The sequence below is a fragment of the Ranitomeya variabilis genome, chromosome 4 (assembly GCF_051348905.1).
Source record: "Ranitomeya variabilis isolate aRanVar5 chromosome 4, aRanVar5.hap1, whole genome shotgun sequence".
NCBI classification, from domain to species: Eukaryota; Metazoa; Chordata; class Amphibia; order Anura; family Dendrobatidae; genus Ranitomeya; species Ranitomeya variabilis.
Genome location: NC_135235.1, coordinates 182,751,139 through 182,774,119, shown reverse-complemented (window position 1 = coordinate 182,774,119; position 22,981 = coordinate 182,751,139). Strand labels below are relative to the sequence as shown.

The 22,981-nt window shown below is 45.2% G+C and overlaps 1 protein-coding gene and 1 long non-coding RNA gene across 4 annotated transcripts in view; one reads left to right on the top strand and one right to left on the bottom strand.

Moving 5' to 3' along the window:
- Positions 1-15,246, bottom strand: part of TUBGCP2 (tubulin gamma complex component 2) — a 362,650-nt gene extending 347,404 nt beyond the window's left edge. For 2 of the 3 annotated variants that reach the window (XM_077259452.1, XM_077259455.1), the window contains exon 1: positions 14,903-15,246. The gene's annotated coding sequence lies outside the window, so the exon portion shown is untranslated. The remainder of the gene's footprint in view (positions 1-14,902) is intronic. The other variant, XM_077259454.1, reaches the window with a different exon arrangement.
- A 96-nt stretch (positions 15,247-15,342) lies between these two features.
- Positions 15,343-22,225, top strand: LOC143770134 (uncharacterized). The gene is made up of 3 exons (XR_013214552.1): positions 15,343-15,548; positions 17,662-17,917; positions 18,124-22,225. It is a non-coding gene; the product is annotated as an uncharacterized LOC143770134 (long non-coding RNA).
- The last annotated feature ends 756 nt before the right edge of the window (positions 22,226-22,981 follow it).

The following is a 22,981-nucleotide window of genomic DNA, read 5'->3' as shown; positions in this document are numbered from 1 at the left end:
ACAGGAGGTACATGGCGGCCTTCTCCCAACCCCAAGTGTCGCATCCTCCTCCTCCTAAAAAGAGGAAAATGGCCCCAGTTGAAACAGATTCTGACTCTGGTGAGGTCCATTCCTCCGAGTCAGACGATAATTGGGAGAATGAGGGCCCCACATCCACCCCTAAACCTGATGGAAAGAAATATTACTTTTCCTCTGAGGATATGGATGAGCTGGTCTTCATAGTAAGAAGCACCATGGAAGTTGAGGAAGTGGAGGAAAAACATTCCGTGCAGGATGAAATGTTTGGGGGCCTGAAACCCAAAACTAAAAAAAAAGGGTTTTCTATCCATGAAAATGTCCAAAATATTTTCCAAGAGTGGGCTTCCCCAGAGAAGGGCCTTTGTGTTCCTTCAGACTTTAACCCCTTAATCCCATCTGACGTACTATCCCGTCAAGGTGACCTGGTACTTAATTCCCAGGGATGGGATAGTACGTCTTAGCGATCGGCCACACTCACGGGGGGAGCGCGGCCAACCGCGGACGGGTGTAAGCTGACTATCGCAGCTGACATCCGACACTATGTGCCAGGAGCGGTCACGGACCGCCCCCGGCACACTGCGATCAAACATGATCGCAATGTTCCAGCGGTATAGGGAAGCATCGCGCATGGAGGGGGCTCCCTGCGTGATTCCCTGAGACCCTTGGAGCAACGCGATGTGATTGCGTTGCTCCGAAGGTCTCCTACCTTCTTCTACTTGCAGGCCCCGGATCCAAAATGGCCGCGGGGCTGCATCCGGGTCGTGCAGGGAGGTGGCTTACCAAGCGCCTGCTCAGAGCAGGCGCCAGGAAGCCTCCAAGAGTGCACGTCAGATCGCTGATCTGACACAGTGCACAGCAAAGTGTCAGATCGGCGATCTGACCCTATAACATGATGTCCCCCCTGGGGCAATGTTATAAAGTAAAAAATATATATTTTGTTGTGTAAAAAAAAAAATAATAATCCTTAATAAAGAAAAAAATATATATTATTCCTATAAATAAATACATTTCTTTATCTAAATAAAAAAACAATAGAAGTACACATATTTAGTATCGCCGCGTCTGTAACGACTCGACCTATAAAACTGTCCCACTAGTTAACACCTTCAGTGAGCACCGTAAAAAAAAAAAAAAAAAGGGGGCAAAAAACGCTTTATTATCATACTGCCGAACAAAAAGTGGGATAACACGTGATCAAAAAGACAGATATAAATAACCATGGTACCACTGAAAACGTCATCTTGACCCGCAAAAAATGAGCCGCCATACAGCGTCATCAGGAAAAAGATAAAGTTATAGTCCTCAGAATAAAGCGATGCAAAAATAATTATTTTTTCTATAAAATAGTTTTTATCGTATAAAAGCACCAAAACATAAAAAAAAATGATATAAATGAGGTATCGCTGTAATCGTACTGACCCGAAGAATAAAACTGCTTTATCCATTTAACCAAATGCGGAATGGTATAAACGCCTCCCCCAAAAGAAATTTATGAATAGCTGGTTTTTGATCATACTGCCTCACAAAAATCGGAATAAAAAGCGATCAAAAAAGTCACGTGCCCGAAAATGTTACCAATAAAAACGTCAACTCGTCCCGCAAAAAACAAGACCTCACGTGACTCTGTGGACCAAAATATGGAAAAATTATAGCTCTCAAAATGTGGTAAAAAAAAAAAATATTTTTTGCAATTAAAAGAGTCTTTTAGTGTGTGACGGCTGCCAGTCATAAAAATACGCTAAAAAACCCGCTATAAAAGTAAATCAAACCCCCCTTCATCACCCCCTTAGTTAGGGAAAAATAAAAAAAATTAAACAATGTATTTATTTCAATTTTCCCATTAGGGTTAGGGTTGGGGCTTGGGCTGGGGCTATGGTTGGAACTAGGGGTGTGGTTGGGATTAGGGGTGTGTTTGGGTTAGGGTTTCAGTTAGAATTGGGGGTTTACACTGTTTAGGCACATCATGGGCTCTCCAAACGCGACATGGCATCCATTCTCAATTCCAGCCAATTCTGCGTTGAAAAAGTAAAACAGTGCTCCTTCCCTTCCGAGCTCTACCGTGCGCCCAAACAGGGATTTACCCCAACATATGGGGTATCAGTGTACTCAGGACAAATTGGACAGCAACTTCTGGGGGACCAATTTCTCGTTACCCTTGGGAAAATACAAATTTGGGGGGCTAAAAAACATTTTTGTAGGAAAAAATAAAAAAATGTTTTTTTTTTTCACGGCTCTGCTTTATAAACTGTAGTGAAATACTTGGGGGTTAAAAGTTCTCACAACACATCTAGCTAAGTTTCCTGGGGGGTCTAGCTTCCAATATGGGGTGGGGTCACTTGTGGGGGGTTTCTACTGTTTAGGTACATTAGGGGCTCTGCAAACGCAATGTGACGCCTGCAGACCATTCCATCTAAAGGTACCGTTACACTAAACGATTTACCAACGATCACGACCAGCGATACGACCTGGCCGTGATCATTGGTAAGTCGTTGTGTGGTCGCTGGGGAGCTGTCACACAGACAGCTCTCTCCAGCGACCAACGATCAGGGGAACGACTTCGGCATCGTTGAAACTGTCTTTAACGATGCCGAAGTCCCCCTGCAGCACCCAGGTAACCAGGGTAAACATCGGGTTACTAAGTGCAGGGCCGCGCTTAGTAACCCGATATTTACCCTGGTTACCATTGTAAAAGTAAAAAAACCAAAACACTACATACTCACCTTCTGATGTCTGTCACGTCCCCCGCCGGCGGCTTCCCTGCACTGAATGTGTCAGCCGCCCCGGCCGGCCGTAAAGCAGAGCACAGTGGTGACGTCACCGCTGTGCTCTGGCCGGCCGGCGCTGACACATTCAGTGCAGGGAAGCCGCCGGCGGGGGACGTGACAGACATCAGAAGGTGAGTATGTAGTGTTTTGGTTTTTTTACTTTTACAATGGTAACCAGGGTAAATATCAGGTTACTAAGCACGGCCTTGCGCTTAGTAACCCGATGTTTACCCTGGTTACAAGTGAACACATCGCTGGATCGGCGTCACATACACCGATCAAGCGATGACAGCGGGTGATCAGCGACCAAATAAAGGTCCTGATCATTCCCTACAACCAACGATCTCCCAGCAGGGGCCTGATCGTTGGTCGCTGTCACACTATAACGAGATCGTTAGCGAGATCGTTGCTACGTCACAAAAAGCGTGACGTTGCAACGCTATCATTAACGATATCGTTATGTGTGACGGTACCTTTAGTCTGCATTCCAAATGGCGCTCCTTCCCTTCCGAGCTCTGCCATGCACCCAAACGGTGGTTACCCCCCATATATGGTGTATCAGCGTACTCAGGACAAATTGCACAACTTTTGGGGTCCAATTTCTCCTGTTACCCTTGGGAAAATACAAAACTGGGGGCTAAAAAATAATTTTTGTGGAAAAAAAAAAATGTTATTTTCTGCGTCAAACTGTAGTGAAACACTTGGTGGTTCAAAGCTCTCAAAACACATCTAAATAAGTTCCTTAGGAGTCTACTTTCCAAAATGGTGTCACTTGTGGGGGGTTTCAATGTTTAGGCACATCAGGGGCTCCCCAAATGCAACATGGCGTCCCATCTTAATTCCAGCCAATTTTGCATTGAAAATTCAAACGGCGCTCCTTCCCTTCGGAGTTCTGCCATGCACCCAAACAGTGGTTTACCCCGACATATGCGTACTCAGGACAAATTGCACAACAATGTTTGGGGTACAATTTCTTTTGGTAACCTTGGTAAAATAAAAGAAATTGGAGCTGAAGTAAATTTTTTGTGAAAAAAAAAAAAATGTAAAATGTTTATTTTTTTTTTTAAACATTCTAAAAATTCCTGTGAAGCACCAGAAGGGTTAATAAACTTCTTGAATGTGGTTTTGAGCACCTTGAGGGGTGCAGTTTTTAGAATGGTGTCACACTTGGTTATTTTCTATCATATAGACCCCTCAAAATGACTTCAAATGTGATGTGGTTCCTAAAAAAAAAAAATGGTCTTGTAAAAATGAGAAATTGCTGTTCAACTTTTAACCCTTATAACTCCCTGACAAAAAAAAAAAAATTGTTTCCGAAATTGTGCAATTGTGCTGATGTAAAGTAGACATGTGGGAAATGTTACTTATTAAGTATTTTGTGTGACATATCTCTGTGATTTAAGGGCATAAAAATTCAAAGTTGGAAAATTTGCGAAATTTTCAAACTTTTTGCCAAATTTCCATTTTTTTCACAAATAAACGCAGGTAATAAAGAAATTTTACCACTATCATTAAGTACAATATGTCTCGAGAAAAGGTCAGAATCACCGGGATCCGTTGAAGTGTTCCAGAGTTATAACCTCATAAAGGGACAGTGGTCAGAATTGTAAAAATTGTCACGGTCATTAACGTGCAAACCACCCTCGAGGCTTAAGGGGTTAAAAACAGTTTTCCGCTAGAAGGTGACAGTTCTATTTGGGAGGTTCCCAGAGTGGAAGTTCAGGTTTCTAAGGTCACCAAAAAGACGTCTCTCCCATTTGAGGACTCTTTTCTCAATTGAAAGATCCAATGCATCGAAAAATAGAGAGCCACCTAAAGAAGTCCTGGGAGTCCTCTACAAACCTTCTTAAAGCAAATATTGCATCTACTTGCGTTGCCAGGGCCCTGGTCTTCTGGCTTCGCAAATTAGAGGAACATCTCTCCCAGGGTACTTCCAAAGAGGAAATCGTGGACTCCCTTCCCCTTCTTCAAAAGGCTTTGGGGTTCTTAGCCGATGCTTCAGGAGAGTCCGTTCGTGTGGCTGCTCGGTCCCTAGTCCTCTCGAACTCAGCCAGGAGAGCTCTTTGGCGGAAATCTTGGGGAGGCGACATTACCTCTAAAACTAAACTCTGCGCCATCCCCTTTCAGGGTCACCATGAGTTCGGGCCAGTCCTGGATGATATCCTGGATAAGGCCTCCGATAGGAAGAAATCGCTTCCTGAACAAAAGGTTGCTAAGAAGCGTTTTTTTCGCCCCCCTCGTGACCAGTCCTCCCAGAAGGACTTTAGGGGAAAAGGTAAAACAGGTCGATGGAGCTACCCGAAGAGGCGTAGAGGCAGGAATATCCTCGTGCCTCAACAGCAACAGACTCCGGACAAACAATGACTGTCCGGTGGGGGGCCGGCTCTCACAGTTTCTCACCCAATGGCAGTCCATATCCATGAACCAGTGGATCCTCCACACCTTACAATTCAAGCTGAAATTGGAATTCGAGAGTCCCCCCCAATGCCTGACAATTACCCCGGAACAACCCCCAGACCTCCACGACTCCTTTCTCCTTCAAATTCAGGATCTCTTGCGAGAAAAAGTGATCTCCCCTGTATCTCAGCAGGACTTAGGCAGAGGTCATTACTCTCGTCTATTCCTCATAAGGAAGCCCTCCGGGAAATGTAGAGTAATCATACATTTAAAACCCTTGAACCAGGTCATCAAATATCGAAGGTTCAAAATGGAGTCAGTAAAGACAGCAATACCACTTATCGGGCAAAACTGGGTAATGGCAACGATAGACCTGAGGGACGCCTATAATCATGTTCCAATCCATCCAGATCACAGGAGGTTCCTCAGGTTCGCGATCTCCCACAACCGCAGGATCACTCACTACCAGTTCAATGTGCTTCCCTTCTGTGCATCCTCAGCCCCGAGGGTATTCTCGAAAATCATGAGAGAAGCGGTTATCTTCATCTGTCTTCAGGGAATCTGCCTTGTTTCTTACTTAGACGACCTTTCATCATTGCTCCTTCAACATCTCAGCTGAACCAAGATGCATCAAAAACTCTAGGTATTCTCGAGTCCCTGGGCTGGATCCTGAGTCTCCAGAAGTCGGACCTACAGCCGTCCACAAGGAAGAAATTCCTGGGGATTCTCTTTGACTCAGAAGAATGTCCTTCCTTCCCGAAGACAGTTAGCGCGACCTTTGCCAAAGAATCTACAGATTCAAACAACAAAAGGTCCCCAACCCTGAAGGAGTCCATGTCCATTCTAGGGTCCTTAACTTCGTGCATTCAGGCAGTATCCTGGGCCCAGGCACACACACGGACCCTCCAGACTCACATTCTCCTTTACTCTCGAAGGTATCGGAACTCTCTGTCCAGGAGAATTCCACTTCACGGACATGTGAAGTCAGCCCTCTCATGGTGGCTAAAAGGCCGGAACATTTGGCGAGGGGTAAGCTGGGACCAGCTCCCCCTGAAAATGCTTCACACAGATGCCAGCCGAAGAGGTTGGGGTGCCGTGGTGGAAAAAACATATTTTCCGGGACTATGGTCCTGACATAAGTTCCAGATCTTCCAACCTGAGGGAATTAAAGGCAGTAGAGGAAGCACTGGTAGCTGCCTCATCTCTAGTCCAAGGTCATCATATACGTGTCTACTCTGACAACGTTACAACGGTGGCTTATCTTAGTCATCAAGGGGGCACGAAGTATGCCAGTCTGAAGCTAGTGGCAGCATGGATATTTCTCTGGGCGGAGAAACACCTGCTTTCAATCTCCGCAGTACATCTGAAGGGTTCGGACAACACCAAGGCGGACTTCCTCAGCAGGAAGGACGTACATCCTGGGGAATGGTGCCTGAACCAGGAGGTTTTCCTATCCTTAACCTCGAGATGGGGGATCCCAGAGGTCGACTTATTTGCGAATGCTCAAAACGCAAAGTCAAAAACATATTTCTCCCTCAGCCCCGTGCATGGGGCTCTGGGAATAGCTGCTTTCATTCATCCATGGACCTTCAACTTGGCTTACGGCTTCCCACAAATTCCGATGCTGACGAAGAGGCTGCCTAAGATTCGGTCAGACAAATTCACAACAATCCTGATTGCCCCAATATGGCCAGGTCGGAGCTGGTACAGCGCCTTGAGGGGAATGACCGAAGAAGGTCCCATACTTCTTCCTCAAAGAACCGACCTCCTTGTTCTAGGTCCCCTTCTTTATTCAGATCTAAGAAAATTGAACCTGGCTGCTTGGCTACTGAGACCGACATACTAAAAGCCAGAAGCCACTCGGACAGGGTTATCCAAACTCTCCAAAAGAGTAGGAAACCTGTAACCATTGCCATCTATAACTAAGTATGGAAGAGGTTCTCTTCCTGGTGTCTTCCCAGTGTCCCTGATCCCCTCCACCGCAACATTTCTCAAATCCTAGACTTCCTCCAGAAGGGTTTAGATCTTGGGCTCTCCCCGAGTACTCTAAAAGTTCAGGTATCGGGGCCCTTAGTTTCTTTTTTGACCAGGATCTGGCTGGCCACCGCTGGATGAAAAGATTCATGACTTCAGCAAGCAAACTACGTCCTAGTCCCGCTAGTCAGGTTCCCCCCTGGGATCTAAATTTAGTACTCAATAGTTTAACTCATCCACCATTTGAGCCCTTGTCTTCTCTGCCCCGTGGATGGTTTATTGGCCCTTGGTGTAGAAGATTTGGGATGTCTGGAAGAACCCACGGCTCTGTTACCGACATTGCGCGTAACCACGGAAACCATGCTCTCTTTGGCCAGAAGGGGCTATCATAATCACTCTCGCCCTGTCCTCCCGGATTTTCTTCAGAACTAATGGAATTAATGCTATCGGAGGAAAGGCATAGGCCAGTTGGAAGTTCCAGGGAATTAGGAAAACATCTAGAGTCACTGGGTTCCCCCGTAGGTCGATTGAGCAAAATGACTGTGTTTTCCGATTTAGATAGTTTGCGAACAAATCTATTTCCGGTACTCCCCAGTAAGTTATAATGCGGTTGAATATGTCCTGGTTCAACTCCCATTCCCCTTGTTTTAACTGTGTTCTGCTCAAGAAATCTGCCGTTTGGTTCTCTGTCCCTTTGATGTGAAGGGCTGACAGAGAAGATAGATTGGTTTCTGCAAATGTCAGGATGGATTTTGTTACTTCCATCAGTGAGCGGGACCTTGTTCCCCCCTGGTGATTGAGGTATGCCACCACCACCCTGTTGTCTGACAGTACTCTTACATGGTGGGAACGGAGGAGAGCTAGGAAGTGTTCGAGTGCGTATTTTACCGCCAAGAGCTCTTTCATATTTGATGAACAGAGTTATTCTGTTTCTGACCAAGGACCTTGGGCAATCTGATCTTTTAAATGAGCCCCCCAGCCCCATGGGCTCGCATCCGTGGTTAGGGTTACCGAAACTGGCCATACCCATGGAACCCCCCTGGTCAAGTTGGTCGGGTCAATCCACCAACCTAGGGAACATATTGTTTGTGAGATTTGTAAGCGCTTTTCTAAATCCCTTTTAACCGGAGCTGTGCTTCTAGTATCTCCTACTGGAAACCTCTGGAGTGGTACTGGGCCCATTGGACTGCCGGTATACAGGCTGTCATTGACCCTAACACAGACATTGCCTTTCGTAAAGAGATGACTGGAGAAAGTCTTATCTGAGTTATTAGTTCTATCATATTGGTGACTTTCGTCCCCGGAAGACGACATTCTTGCTTTGTCGAATCTATCATTATTCCTAAGTACTGCTGTATTTGTACTGGAATAATTCTGGATTTTTCCAGATTCAACATCCAACCCAGATTTGACAAGGCCGTCATTACCTTGTCTAGCTGCTGACTGCAATGGTGCGAGGATCTTCCCACTACTAGGAGATCGTCCAGATATGGGATTATTAGCACGTTTTGTTCCCTTATATGGGCCATCACCTCCGCCATCAGTTTCGTAAATACTCTCGGGGCTATAGAAAGGCCGAATGGGAGAGCCCTGAACTGATAATGTTTCAGTTCCCCTTGCATTATGACCGCCACTCTGAGGTATTTCGGGTAACTGGGATGGATGGGCACATGGTAGTGTGCGTCTCTTAGATCGACCACAGTCATGAAACAAGACGGATGAAGGCATCTGACACAGGTTTTTATTGTTTCCATTTTGAAACTCGGGGTCACTAAATATTTGTTCCATTTTTTCAGGTTTATTATTGTCCTGAATGTCCCGTCTGGTTTTGTTCGGAGGAAAAGAGGAGAGTAAAATCCCGTCTCTTCCTCTTGTGGTGAGACCTCCTGAAGGACATTCTTTGCGAGCAGACCGTATATTTCTTTTTGTAGGGCCAGTTGTTTGATCTCTGATTTTCTCTGTGGTGTTATCACAAAATGGTTGCGCGGCATCATGTGAAATTGTAATTTTAAACCAGTCCTTATTATGTTTAGTGTCCACTCGCTCCCTGATATTTTTTCCCAGGCTTGAAGGAAGTAAGTCAGTCTTCCCCCCACCTGGGGCGCACCCTCATTGGGATTGCTTCTTGTTGTCAGGTTTATTAAACATAAAGCCTCTGCCTTTAAACCTTTTATCTTCCCATCCTTTTTGTTTTTTGGGGGGCGTTTATGCATGAACTTCCTACCCCGAAAGGGCTGTTTGTAGGACTGGTTAAGAAAACCTGGGAAGGCTTTCTTCTTGTCTACGGCCTTCTCGAGGATGTCATCTAGGGTAGGCCCAAACAAGAATTCTCCCTCGCATGGTATGGAGCATAGTTTTGCCTTTGTTTGTAGGTCTCCCGGCCAGCATTTGAGCCATAATGCTCTTCTGGCTGCATTTGAAAATGAAGCTGACCTTGCCGTCAGTCTCATAGAATCTATAGAAGCGTCTGCCAAATATGCCGCCGCACCCCTCATTACCGACACGGAATCCAACATTGTTTCCCGTGAGGTTTTGTTTCTCAACTGAGACTCAAGATGGTCCAGCCACACCATCAATGCTCTTGCTGTACATGTAGCGGCTATTCCTGGTTTTAACCCCTCGCTAGCTGCTTCCCAGGAACCTTTCAAGAACACTTCAGCCTTTTTGTCCATTGGGTCCTTAAGGGTCCCCATATCCTCAAAGGGTAACGCAAATTTCTTGGAGGCCTTCGCAATAGCGACATCTATTTTAGGTGCTTTCCCCCAAGAGGAACATGCAGGGTCGTCGAACGGGTATTTTCTTTTTGGAGCTAGGAGGACTTTTTTGTCCGGCCTCTTCCATTCTTTCTTTATCAGGGCCTGTATTTTTTCATTCAGCGGAAATACACGACGTTTCTTCTGCTCTAAGCCGCTGGACATAAGGTCTTCTGCTGTTTTTTTAGACCGAGTGTCTGCTAGCCCCATAGTCGTTCTGACTGCTTTTATTAGCGCATCTGTTTCATCTATAGGGAAACAGTTACGACCACTCTCTGATGATGTCGAGGATGATGAAGAGGATAGGGAACTATCGGAGCAGTATTGGACACTCTGTTCCTCACTGGAACTAGAATCCGGGGATTTACGCCTCGACTTGTGTTTCCTTTTAAGGTTTTTTACGCTTTTAAGCGCAACTTCCACCTGAGATTTAATTAGGTCTTGAAGGCTTGATGCAAACCTTTGGGTCTCTTCGCTTAAAGTTCTCTCTATGCAAATTGCACAGAGTTTTTTGACCCACGTGATAGGTAAATCTGCACTGCATATTGCACACACCTTGTGCTTAGTTTTCTCTGTACATTTCTTTCCCTAGGGACATAATAAAACCCTATTTAGAATATGTACTTCCACGGAGTCCACTTACCCTCCTGATATGAGGAAGGTACCGGTTCAGGTCTTGGGGACGCGTCCTCCACTTGAACCGTTTTCTTCCTCCTGGATCCACTGGAGCCTCTGCTACGTTGTGATCCAGAGCTGTGGCGCTGTTGCTGCGGGTTTTGCTGCGGACGTTTCTTCTGCAGGGGTTGCAGAATTTCTTCTGCAGGCTGCTCTGATCCACTCATATTGATAGATCGCTGAGCAGCGATTCCCAGCTGCTCAGCTGTTTAAATTGCCCGCCCGCAGCGTCTAACTTCCGGTCCCAGGCGCCCCTGCGCCGACCCGGAAGTGACTCCGCCGCGCCTGCGCACTAACCTGCGGCCGCCATTATCTGCAGCATCCATGCTGGCCGCCGGCTCCTGGGGGGACCGGAGGTTTCACCGCAGCCGCCGCTGCGTCCTTTTTCGTTGTTCCTGTCACCGGCCGCCGCCGCCATCCCCCAGTGCCTTCAGACCGGCGGTATTGCACCAGGTAGCCGCCGCTACCTATTACCGGTCGCTGGTTAAAAGGGAAGAGGCAGACCGATATCCTCTTCACTGCCTCTTCCCTGCACCTACTCAGGGCCAGCCGACCCCGGATGGCGCCTTCGGGGGACGGACTCCACCTAGACCGTGGCAGGGCCCCCCGCTGCACTAACTCGGCCGGATGGTCCCCAGAATCCCGCATTGCAGGTATGTTTACCCGTGGGTTCCCCGTCAGGGACAGGAAACCGAACTGAGGTGGAAGAGAGGTTCCGCCTTTTTAACCTGTGAGTTTCCTGTCCCTGAGGGTGGATCCCTCTCTCCGTGGTGCTGTCATGGGGGTAGGAGAAATACGGATTGCTTACGGTACAATGATTCTCTATGGCCCAGCTCCTATCTGCCGTATTTTACTGATCCGTATTATACGGTCTGGTACGGTCGTAGAAAATCGCAGCATGCTGCATTTGTCAGGGTATTGCGCAAAAAATCCACTAATGAAAGTCTATGGGGGCGAGAAAAATACGGACTACACACGGACCAGCAGTGTGACTTGCGAGAAATACGCACCGGTGTTCTATAGAAAAGCCGGTAATTCAATTGCCGGCTTTTCCTATTTCCTTCACAAACCCAACATGATATGAGACATGGTTTACATACAGTAAACCATCTCATATCCCTTCTTTTATTGCATATTCCTTTTTACTAATGTAACAAGTGTCTGTGTAAAATTTGGGGTCTCTAGCTATTGAATTAAAGGGTTAAATCGCTGAAAAAATTGGCGTGGGCTCCCACGCAATTTTCTCCGCCAGAGTGGGAAAGCCAGTGACTGAGGGCAGATATTAAGGGTCCATGGTTATTGGCCCCCCTGGCTAAAAACATCTGCCCCCAGCCACCCTTACTTAACTACAGTACATTCCCATGCATTCCATTCATTGACCAAGTTTTACAGACAGGAGCACAGCTGCATTAGCAGAGCTCCTGGGTGTAAAAGGATTTATCCCCTTCAGATGGATTTACATTGTAGGACAAGACTGAACGATGGAAGGTATGGAATATGGTTGTTTGGTTTTTTTTTAACTTTATTTTAGGTGACAAGGGTCTTCAGGTGAATTAAGAGTATAATAAAATATTAAAACAACATGTGTGTTTATTTCATTAAAATACTTTTTAATATTGTGTGTGTGTGTGTGTTTTATTAACCATTTCGTACTATAGGATTAATAATGGATAGGTGTCATAATGGACGCCTTTCCATTATTAACCTGGCTTAATGTCACCTTACAATAGCAAGGTGACATTAACCCTTCATTACCCCATATCCCACCGCTACACGGGAGTGAGAAGAGAGGCTAAGTGCCAGAATAGGCGCATCTTTACAGATGTGCCTTTTCTGGGGTGGCTGAGGGCAGATGTTTTTAGCCAAGGGGGGCCAATAATCATGGACTATTAGGCTATTAATAGGCTATTAATTAGGCTATTAATATCTGCCCTCAGTCACTGGCTTCCCCACTCTGGCAGAGAAAATTGCGCGGGAGCCCACGCCAATTTTTTCCGCGATATAACCCTTTAATTTAAGAGCTAGAGACCCCAAATTTTACACAGAGACACTTCTTACATTAGTAAAGAGGAATATGTAATAAAAGAAGGGATATGAGATGGTTTACTGTATGTAAACCATGTCTCATATCATGTCGGGTTTGTGAAGGAGATAGGAAAAGCTGGCAATTGAATTACCGGCTTTTCTGCTATATAGCGCTGAAATAGATAGATAGATAGATAGATAGATAGATAGATAGATAGATAGATAGATAGATAGATAGATAGATAGAGAGACCGATAGATAGATAGATAGAGAGACCGTATATATGTTTTAACGAATATTTGAGCCCATGGATCCATTGTATGTCGGTTTTGCAAGCCTGCGAGAAAATATCGCAGTACGGATGCCATACGGATTACATACGGAGGATGACATGCGCAAAATATGCTGCCACACCCTGCCTATGGATGACATATGGATCACTATTTTGGGAACATTTCTGCGTATTACGGCCGTAAAAAACGGATTGTATTTACCTACGCTGACTGTGACGCCGGCCTAATAGAGGTATGGCGGGCAATTAATAAAAGTGATTATTTCAGCATTCCTAGGGATACTAAGCATAAGAGCCACCTTCACAGAATGCAGCCTTAGTGCTGCTGAAGGTGGCTCTTTTACTTAAAAACGCCTAGGGGGTGATTCCTTTTAATGTCCCACAGTTGTACTAAGCAATGCATGTATGCCGCTCGTCACCATGAAGATAACGGTGTAAGCCACAGGTGATCGCTATCCAGTACAGCAGAGTGATGGGCAGTCTGGCTCTTTTTGGTGATTCGACTCATTCGGCTCCGCTCACCATAAAGAGCACTCTCTTTCAGCTCACGAACCGGCTCTTTTTTTAAATAGAAATATGTTTTACCCTGTCATCGTTCCAGGTCTTTGCCCGTAAAGTGAGAGCCTCATTATACACCTGTATAAGTATCTAGTGAAACAGTAAAGACTGTGTTTTTAGCATTGCTGTTTCCTCAGATTGTTAGCTCTTGTGAACAGAGCCCCTGCTACTCGGTTGTAGTCTTAATATGTATTACTTTCTAATATGTGGCGTTTTTTGTACATGTCCTTTTTGAATTAGTAAGTGCTGTGATATGTTTTTGCTAAGTATATTATAATTTTGTAAAAATAAAAGCATGTTGCAAGCACTGTGCTAACACACACACTGTACACACACACACTACACAAACTGTACGCTGTAAAAACGCATACACAACCCATTGAATTCAATGGGATTCTGCAATGCTGTGGTTATGCTGCTATTTTTCCACGGCGGAATCGCATCGTGGAAAAATACGCAGCATGCTCATTCTTTGTGTGGAATCGCGGTGATTCTGCACACATAGGAATGCATTGATCCGATTACTTTACGCATGGGGCTATGCCCACCATGCACAATGTAAGCGGATCATGTGCGGATGGTACCCCGGTGTGGAGGAGAGGAGACTCTCCTCAAGGCACTGGTAATAAAAAATAGTTATACTCACCTTCTGGCGGCCCCCGGATCCAGCCCAGGTCTTAGCGATGCTCCCGTTCCCAGTGATGCCTTGCACAATGACCTGTGATGACGTAGCGGTCTCGCGTGATGCTACATCATCTGGTGTTATTGTCGCAAGGCATCGCTGGGAATGGGAGTTGTCGGGAGCATCGCAAGGATTTTAATTTTTTTTATTATTTTTAACATTCTATATTTTTACTATTGATGCGGCATAGGCAGCATCAACAGTAAAAAGTTGGTCACACTTGCCAAACACTATTTTTGACAAGTGTGACCAACCTGTCAATCAGTTTTCCAAGCGATGCTACAGATCGCTTGGAAAACGCTAGTGTTTAGCGAGAAAACGCATGCCAATTCCGCATGTATTTTACCCGCGGCAGGGAGTTGGGGAATTGTCACGGAAATTTCCGCGGCAATTCCGAACGTGTGCACATAGCCTAATGCTTGCAGTCTGGGGGCACTTAAGGGTTAACAATAGGAAGCCCTTTTGTCTCTTTTCCCATCCACCCTGTCCTGTGCTTGTCTGCACCATTTCCCCAGTACACCTCTACTTCTCTCCTGACTGCTCCTCCCACGAGTCATAGTCGCACTTCAGTAACCTGAATCTGAGCTGCCAGGCAGCAGCCAAGGAAGAAAAAAACTCCGCTTACTCGCAGTGCATTCACAGCAGGGAGACATAGGTCGGGCTCCGCTCCGTGTCACCGGGAGAGGAGGGGTCTGATTCTCATGCTTTCCCCAGCAGCACTAATACACCAGTGCAGACAATGCGGGAGTACATGGAGACCTACCTGAAAGACTAACCTGTCACACCGCAACAGGCGCCTCACAGACTCGGAGGTTTCCTAGGAGACTCCGAGCGTCCGCTGACTGGACCTGCACACTGTCAGGAGGCTGCTCTACGGGCAAAGCTATGATAACCGGAAACCGAGACTTGAGCGCGCGGGTATGAAATGAGTCGTGAAACTGAAAGGCCAGAGTTGAAGGAACTACTGTCCTTTTTTATCCCTGTCACTTGCCATTATTGTCGTTGCTTTTTGCGCTTCTATAACATGGCTGCTCTCATTTTTTTTTCATAAAGTTATCAGGGACAATACAATTCTGCAAGAGTCATGCTCTTGCGCTTTCAGGTTGACGTATGCGTCGCTTGGAACGCACACGAACAATTTGGAATAGAGACTTGGAGCGCAAACACTATTTCTCTTTACGTTCGCGGGTAGCGGCATCAGCCATATACAGACAAACTAGGGACGGATCTCTCCGTCGTCTAAAACGGTCCCAACTACGCCCCCTTTCTACAAAAAGACCTTAAAGAAACCGTGGTAGATGCTAAAATGTATATAGGCCCCTTGTAGGTATGAGGTCACGTGGGGCGCAAGGAGGAAAAAATAAAAGCTGCAATTCAAGCTCCACGGGCTGTAAAAGACTGGTGTCATGGTATAATGAGAGGGCGGCTTTGGTGGGTTGTATCATGGGGGCTATCTGCAGTGGGATTTGAGTGGGTGTATTATGAATGTGCCATCTGTGGTGGGGTGTATCATGAAGGGGGCTGTATGCAGTGCTATTTGGGTCAGGGTGTCATGAATGGTGCTGTCTGGTGGGGTGTATCATGAAGGGAGCTATCTGGTGGGATTTTGGGTGGGAGCTGTCTGCGGTGGGATTTGGGTGTGGTGTATCATGAAGGGGGTGGCTGTGGTTTTGTGTATCATGAAGGGGGCTATCTGCGGTGGGATTTAGGTCGGTGTATCATGAATGGTGCTGTCTGTGGTGGGATTTGGGTGTGGTGTATCATGAATGGTGGGGTGTATCATGATGTGGGGTGTATCATGAAGGGGGGTGGTTGTGGTTTTGTGTATCATAAAGGGGGCTATCTGCGGTGGGATTTAGGTCAGTGTATCATGAAGGGGGCTGTCTGCGGTGGGGTGTATCATGAGGGGGGCTGTCTGCAGTGGCATTTGGGTGTGGTGTATCATGAATGGTGCTGTCTGTGGTGGGGTGTATCATGAAGGGGCCTGTATGCGGTGGGATTTGGCTGGGGTATATCATGAAGGGAGCTGTCTGCAATTCTATTCGGATGAGGTGTGTCATGAATGGTGCTATTTGGGTGGGGTGTATCATGAAGGGGGCTGTCTGCAGTTCTATTTGGATGAGGTGTATCATGAAGGGAGCTGTCTGGTGGTATTTGGGTGGGTGTATCATGAATGCTGCTGTCTGGTGTGCTATTTGTGTTGAGTGTATCTTGAAGGCTGCTGTCTGCAGTTCTATTTGGATGGGGTGTATCATGAGGGGAGCTGTCTATGGTTGGGTGTATCCTGAAGGGGCTTTCGGCGCTGGGATTTGCATGAAGTGTACCATGAAGGGGGCTGTCTGCGATGGTGTTTGAGGTGTATCATGAAGGGAGCTGTCTGTGGTGTTATTTGAGTGGGGTATATCATGAAGGGGGCTGTCTGCAATTCTATTTGTATGGGGTGTATCATGAAGGGAGCTATCTGCTGTGGGATTTTCCTGGGGTGTATCATGATGGGGGCAGTAGGCGGTGGGATTTGGGGGTCATATAGTGAGGGTCCTTGTAATGTACAATAAGGGTTTGGGGAGTATGTAAGGTTGTGTGCCCCTGCTCAGTGTTTGGTGAGTTTTTGATGCTGCATACTTATTTTACCCTATGTAAAGAGACCTGTGGTGCATTTTTCACTTCCACAACATGTCAATTTCTCTTGTGGCTACAGTGCGTTTTATGTGCAGGTTTTTCCCATAGACTTGCATTAGATGCTGAAAATTTGCATGTATAAAATGCACATGCATATTTAGTGCGTTTCTGCAGCAGAAACGCATCACAAAAGTATATATTCCGACACTCAAATCACAACGAAAAAACTAAAGTAAGGCTAGGTTCACATTTGCGGTTGAGTCTGCAGCGTCTCGTCTGCAAACACAATGCAAAATGCATAATAACGCTGTTATTTTTCAGCAACAACTTATGCATGACGGATAAACAAAAAAAAAACGCAACGTTTGCACGCATTTTTGCATGCGTTCGCGTTTTTTATGTGCATGCGTTTCAAAGGAAACATTGTTTCAAGAAAAATGTTCTTGAAACAAGCCATGCCAAATGGGCGTGGCTCATGGGATTTCTCTATATAAACCCTTATGCAGATGAAATAGTCACATGTTGCTCCTGTATCCTGTCAGGATGGATCTTCGCATGGAGAGTTTCTATCGGAATCTGTATTTGGATGTAAACTTTAGGGGCAGCAAGGTGGCTCAGTGGTTAGCACTGCAGCCTTGCAGCGCTGGAGTCCTGGGTTCAAATCCCACCAAGGACAACATCTGCAAGGAGTTTGTACTCCCCGTGTTTGTGTGGGCTTCCTCCGGGTACTCCGGCTTCCTCCCACATTCCAAAGACATACCGATAGGGAATTTAGATTGTGAGCCCCATCAGGGACAGCGATGATAATGTATGTAAAGCGCTGCGTAATATGATAGCGCTATATAAAAATAAAGATTATTATTTATAACTTGTTTCCTTCCTTTGCATTTACTTGTGCGCAAGAACGGAAAAGAGAACAACAGAGAAGACGTCGACACTTTTGGCAGCACCCTATTCTTGAACTACAACAGAGCCGTGGAGCCTACCACTCCTTATTCAGTGAGCTCTGTGAAAACCCGGAGAAATATTTCGAGTACATGATGATGTCTCAAGATAGCTTTATGGAATTGCTGGACCGTGAACAAAGAGCTATCAGGAGGCAGGACACCCAGCTCCGTAGAGCAATTCCTGCTGAGGAACGTCTGCAGGTGACACTAAGGTACATAATATTTAAACATTAACGCCTGTCATAATTATTATTGTTCTGCAATGTACTTAATATTTTCCCCTTTTTTTTGTTTAGCTTAAATACTGTCCTAAATGTTATTGTTCTAAAAGTTTCCTTCTCTTTCCTTTCCTTCCCCCCCCTCCCCCAGTCATAAAAATTATTGTTCTGATTTATGTTTTTCTCTCTCTTTTCGTCAGATTCCTGGCTACCGGAGAGAGCCTATCATCGCTCCATTTCCAGTTCTGGAATTTTCACACTCTCTGGGATTGTCGCAAACACCTGCTGGGCTTGGTGGGATGTTCTCCATGCAGAATTTATCCCCCCACCCATCACAGAAATCTGGAAGCAAACTAAAGACCAATTTTTTGAAGTTTGTGATTTCCTCAACTGTTTGGGAGCAGTGAACGGAAGACATATCAGGATTACCAAACCGGTTGGAATTGGATCCGAGTACTTTAATTATAAAAAGATATTTTTCCTTAGTGCTCATGGCGATTGCAGCTGCTGACTGTAGGTTTGTTGCTGTGGTCATTGGATCTTTTAGTCTTTGTAATAACTCACAAACATTTAAAAACTCAGACATGGGCCAAAGGTTGTATGGGAATCATTTTAATTTCCCCCTGCCACAACCTCTTGCTAATGCCATTTGTTGTGGTTCTCTATATTAGAATAATAATTTTTAGAGGTTAATAAGGTGATCACCGGTTCACAACTACAGTTTTTATATAGTTCACTCGCTGTATCATGCAGATTGCATGAGACAGGGATTGGATTATAACCAAATGAGGTTATGTAACCCATGCTTTACACTACACCTCTTCTCTCTGGGGTCAGTGCTATGGTAGGTGAAATTGGATTAGCTCCATCATCTCTTCAGTCTGCATTTCTATATATTACTGCAGACTGAAGAGATGATGGAACTAATCCACCTCATATCTTTACTCACCTGCCCATGTGTCAGAAAACACTGCATCCTGAGTGCACTAGTGCTGACGCCTGGGCAGGTGAGCATTGTTGACCCCTGACCTTTTTTGCTGTATTAACCCCTTTCTGACATCAGACGTACTATCCCGTCGAGGTGGGGTGGGCTCGTATGCCCACCGACGGGATATTACGTCATAGCGATCGGCCGCGCTCACGGGGGGAGCGCGGCCTGGTGTCAGCTGACTATCGCAGCTGACATCCGGCACTGTGTGCCAGGAGCGGTCACAGACCGCCCCGGCACATTAACCCCCGGCACACTGCGATCAAACATGATCGCAGTGTTCCGGGGGCATAGGGAAGCATCGCGCATGGAGGGGGCTCCCTGCGGGCTTCCCTGAGACCCTCGGTACAAGGCGATGTGCTCACCTTGTACCGAGCGTATCCTCCCTGCAGGCCCCAGATCCAAAATGGCCAAGGGGCTGCATCCGGTTCCTGCAGGGAGGTGGCTTACTAGCGCCTGTTCAGAGCAAGATCTGGTAAGCCTGCAGCCCTGCATGTCAGATCGCTGATCTGACACAGTGCTCTGCAAAGTGTCAGATCAGCGATCTGTCACTATAACATGATGCCCCCCTTCCCTGGGGCAATGTTTAAAGTAAAAAAAAAATATTCAGATGTGTAAAAAAAAAAAAAAAATTCCTAAATAAAGAAAAAAAATATATATATATTGTTCCCATAAATACATTCCTTTATCTAAATAATAAAAAAAACAATAAAAGTACACCTATTTAGTATCGCCGCATCCATAGCTACCCGACCTATAAAACTTTCCCAATAGTTAACCCCTTCAGTGAACACCGTAAAAAAAAAATTAAAAAAAAGGAGGCAAAAAACCACCCTTTATTATACCGCCGAACAAAAAGTGGAATAGCACGCGATCAAAAAGACAGATATAAATAAGCATGTAAACGCTGAAAACGCCATCTTGTCCCGCAGAAAACGAGCAGCCATACAGCGTCATCAGTGAAAAAATAAAAGTTATAGTCCTCAGAATAAAGCGATGCAAAAATAATTCTTTTTTCTATAAAACAGTTTTTATTGTATAAAAGCACCAAAACATAAAAAAATCTAAATGAGGTATCGCTGTAATCGTACTGACCCAAACAATAAAACTGCTTTGTCCATTTTACCAAACGCGGAACGGTATAAAAGCCCCCCCCCCCCCCAAAAAAAAAAAAGAAATTCATGAATAGCTGGTTTTTGGTCATACTGCCTCACAAAAATCGGAATAAAAAGCAAACAAAAAATGTCATGTGCCCGAAAATGTTACCAATAAAAACATCAACTCGTCCTGCAAAAAAACAAGACCTTACATGACTCTGTGGACCAAAATATGGAAAAATTATAGTTCTCAAAATGTGGTAAGGCAAAAAAATATTTTTTGCAATAAAAAACGTCTTTTAGTGTGTGACAACTGCCAATCATAAAAATCCGCTAAAAAACCCACAATAAAAGTAAATCAAACCCCCCTTCATCACCCCCCTAGTTAGGGAAAAATAAAAAAATAAAAAAAATGTATTTCCATTTTCCCGTTAGGGTTGGGGCTAGGGTTAGGGTTTGGATTACATTTACGGCTGGGATTAGGGTTAGGGGTGTGGTTAGGGTTATGGTTGGGATTAGGGTTAGGGGTGTGTTGGAGTTAGGGGTGTGGTTAGGGTTGGGGTTAGGGGTGTGATTGGGTTTAGGGGTGTGTTTGGGTTAGGGTTTCAGTTAGAATTGGGGGTTTCCACTGTTTAGGCACATCAGGGCTCTCCAAATGCGACATGGCGTCCGATCTCAATTCCAGCCAATTCTGCGTTGAAAAAGTAAAACAGTGCTCCTTCCCTTCCGAGCTCTCCCGTACGCCCAAACAGGGGTTTACCCCAACATATGGGGTATCAGCGTACTCAGGACAAATTGGACAACAAATTCCGGGGTCCAATTTCTCTTGATACCCTTGGGAACATAAAAATTTGGGGGGCTAAAAAAACATTTTTGTGGGACAAAAATGATTTTTTATTTTCACGGCTCTGCGTTATAAACTGTAGTGAAATACTTGGGGGTTCAAAGTTCTCACAACACATCTAGTTAAGTTCCTTGGGGGGTCTAGATTCCAATATGGGGTCACTTGTGGGGGGTTTCTACTGTTTTGGTACATCAGGGGCTCTGCAAATGCAATGTGACGCCTGCAGACCAATCCATTTAAGTCTGCATTCCAAATAGCGCTCCTTCCCTTCCGAGCTCTGCCATGTGCCCAAACGGTGGTTCCCCCCCACATATGGGGTATCAGCGTACTCAGGACAAATTGGACAACTTTTGCAGACCAATTCCTCCTGTTACCCTTGGGAAAATGCAAAACTGGGTGTTAAAGATAATTTTTGTGGAAAAAAAATGATTTTTTATTTTCACGGCTCTGCATTATTAACTGTAGTGAAACACTTGTGGGGGTTTAAAGCTCTCACAACACATCTAGATAAGATCCTTATGGGGTCTACTTTCCAAAAAGGTGTCACTTGTGGGGGGTTTCAATGTTTAGGCACATCAGGGGCTCTCCAAAAGCAACATGGCATCCCATCTCAATTCCAGCCAATTTTGCATTGAAAAGTCAAACTGCGCTCCTTCCCTTCTGAGCTCTGCCATGCACCCAAACAGTGGTTTACCCCCACATATGGGGTATCAGCGTACTCAGGACAAATTGCACAACAACTTTTGGGATACAATTTCTTCTGGGACCCTTGGGAAAATAAAAAATTGGAGGCAAAATTTTCATTTTTGTGAAAAAATATTATTTTTTATTTTTACAGCTCTACATTATAAACTTCTGTGAAGCACTTGGTGGGTTAAAGTGCTCACCACACATCTAGATAAGTTCCGTAGGGGGTCTATTTCCAAAATGGTGTCACTTGTGGGGGGTTTCAATGTTTAGGCACATAAGTTGCTCTCCAAACACAGCATGGCGTCCCATCTCAATTCCAGCCAATTTTGCATTGAAAAGTAAAATGGCGCTCCTTCCCTTCCGAGCTCTGCCATGTACCCAAAAAGTGGTTTACCCCCACATATGGGGTATCCAGGTACTCAGGACAAATTGTACAACAACTTTTGGGGTCCATTTTCTCATGTTACCCTTGGTAAAATAAATCAAATTGGAGCTGAAGTAAATTTTTTGTGAAAAAAAATTAAATGTTCATTTTTTTAAACATTCCAAAAATTCCTGTGAAACACCTGAAGGGTTAATAAACTTCTTGAATGTGGTTTTGAGCACCTTAAGGGGTGCAGTTTTTATAATGGTGTCACACTTGGGTATTTTCTATCATATAGACCCCTCAAAATGACTTCAAATGTGACATGGTCCCTAAAACAAAATGGTGTTGTAAAAATGCGAAATTGCTGGTCAACGTTTAACTCTTATAACTCCCTAACAAAACAAAAAAATTGTTTCCAAAATTGTGCTGATGTAAAGTAGACATGTGGGAAATGTTGCTCATTAAGTATTTTGTGTGACATATCTCTGTGATTTAAGGGCATAAAAATTAAAAGTTGGAAAATTGCGAAATTTTCGCCAAATTTCCATTTTTTTTCACAAATAAACGCAGGTAATATCAAAGAAATTTTACCACTATCATGAAGTACAATATGTCTCGAGAAAACAGTGTCAGAATCACCGAGATGCGTTGAAGCGTTCCAGAGTTATAACCTCATAAAGGGACAGTGGTCAGAAATGTAAAAATTGGCCCGGTCATTAATGGGCAAACCACCCTTGGGGTAAAGGGGTTAATAAATATTTTTGGAGGATTTTCATTCCTTTTTGTCTTTTTGCCACCTCATAGCTCCATTACACACACAAGAAGCAATGCTGCTGGTAAAGCAAATAAAGAGGCGCTGTAGATTGTGTGTCATGGAGATGTGAGGTGGTAAAAACACTGTGTATGCGGTGACTTGTGTGTTGACGGCGCACGGTGTGTGTTGCCGGCAACTTAACCCCTTCCCGACATTTGACGTACTATCCCGTCGAGGTGGGGTGGGCCCGTATGACCGCCGACGGGATAGTACGTCATCATCGATCAGCGGCGCTCACGGGGGGAGCGCGGCCGATCG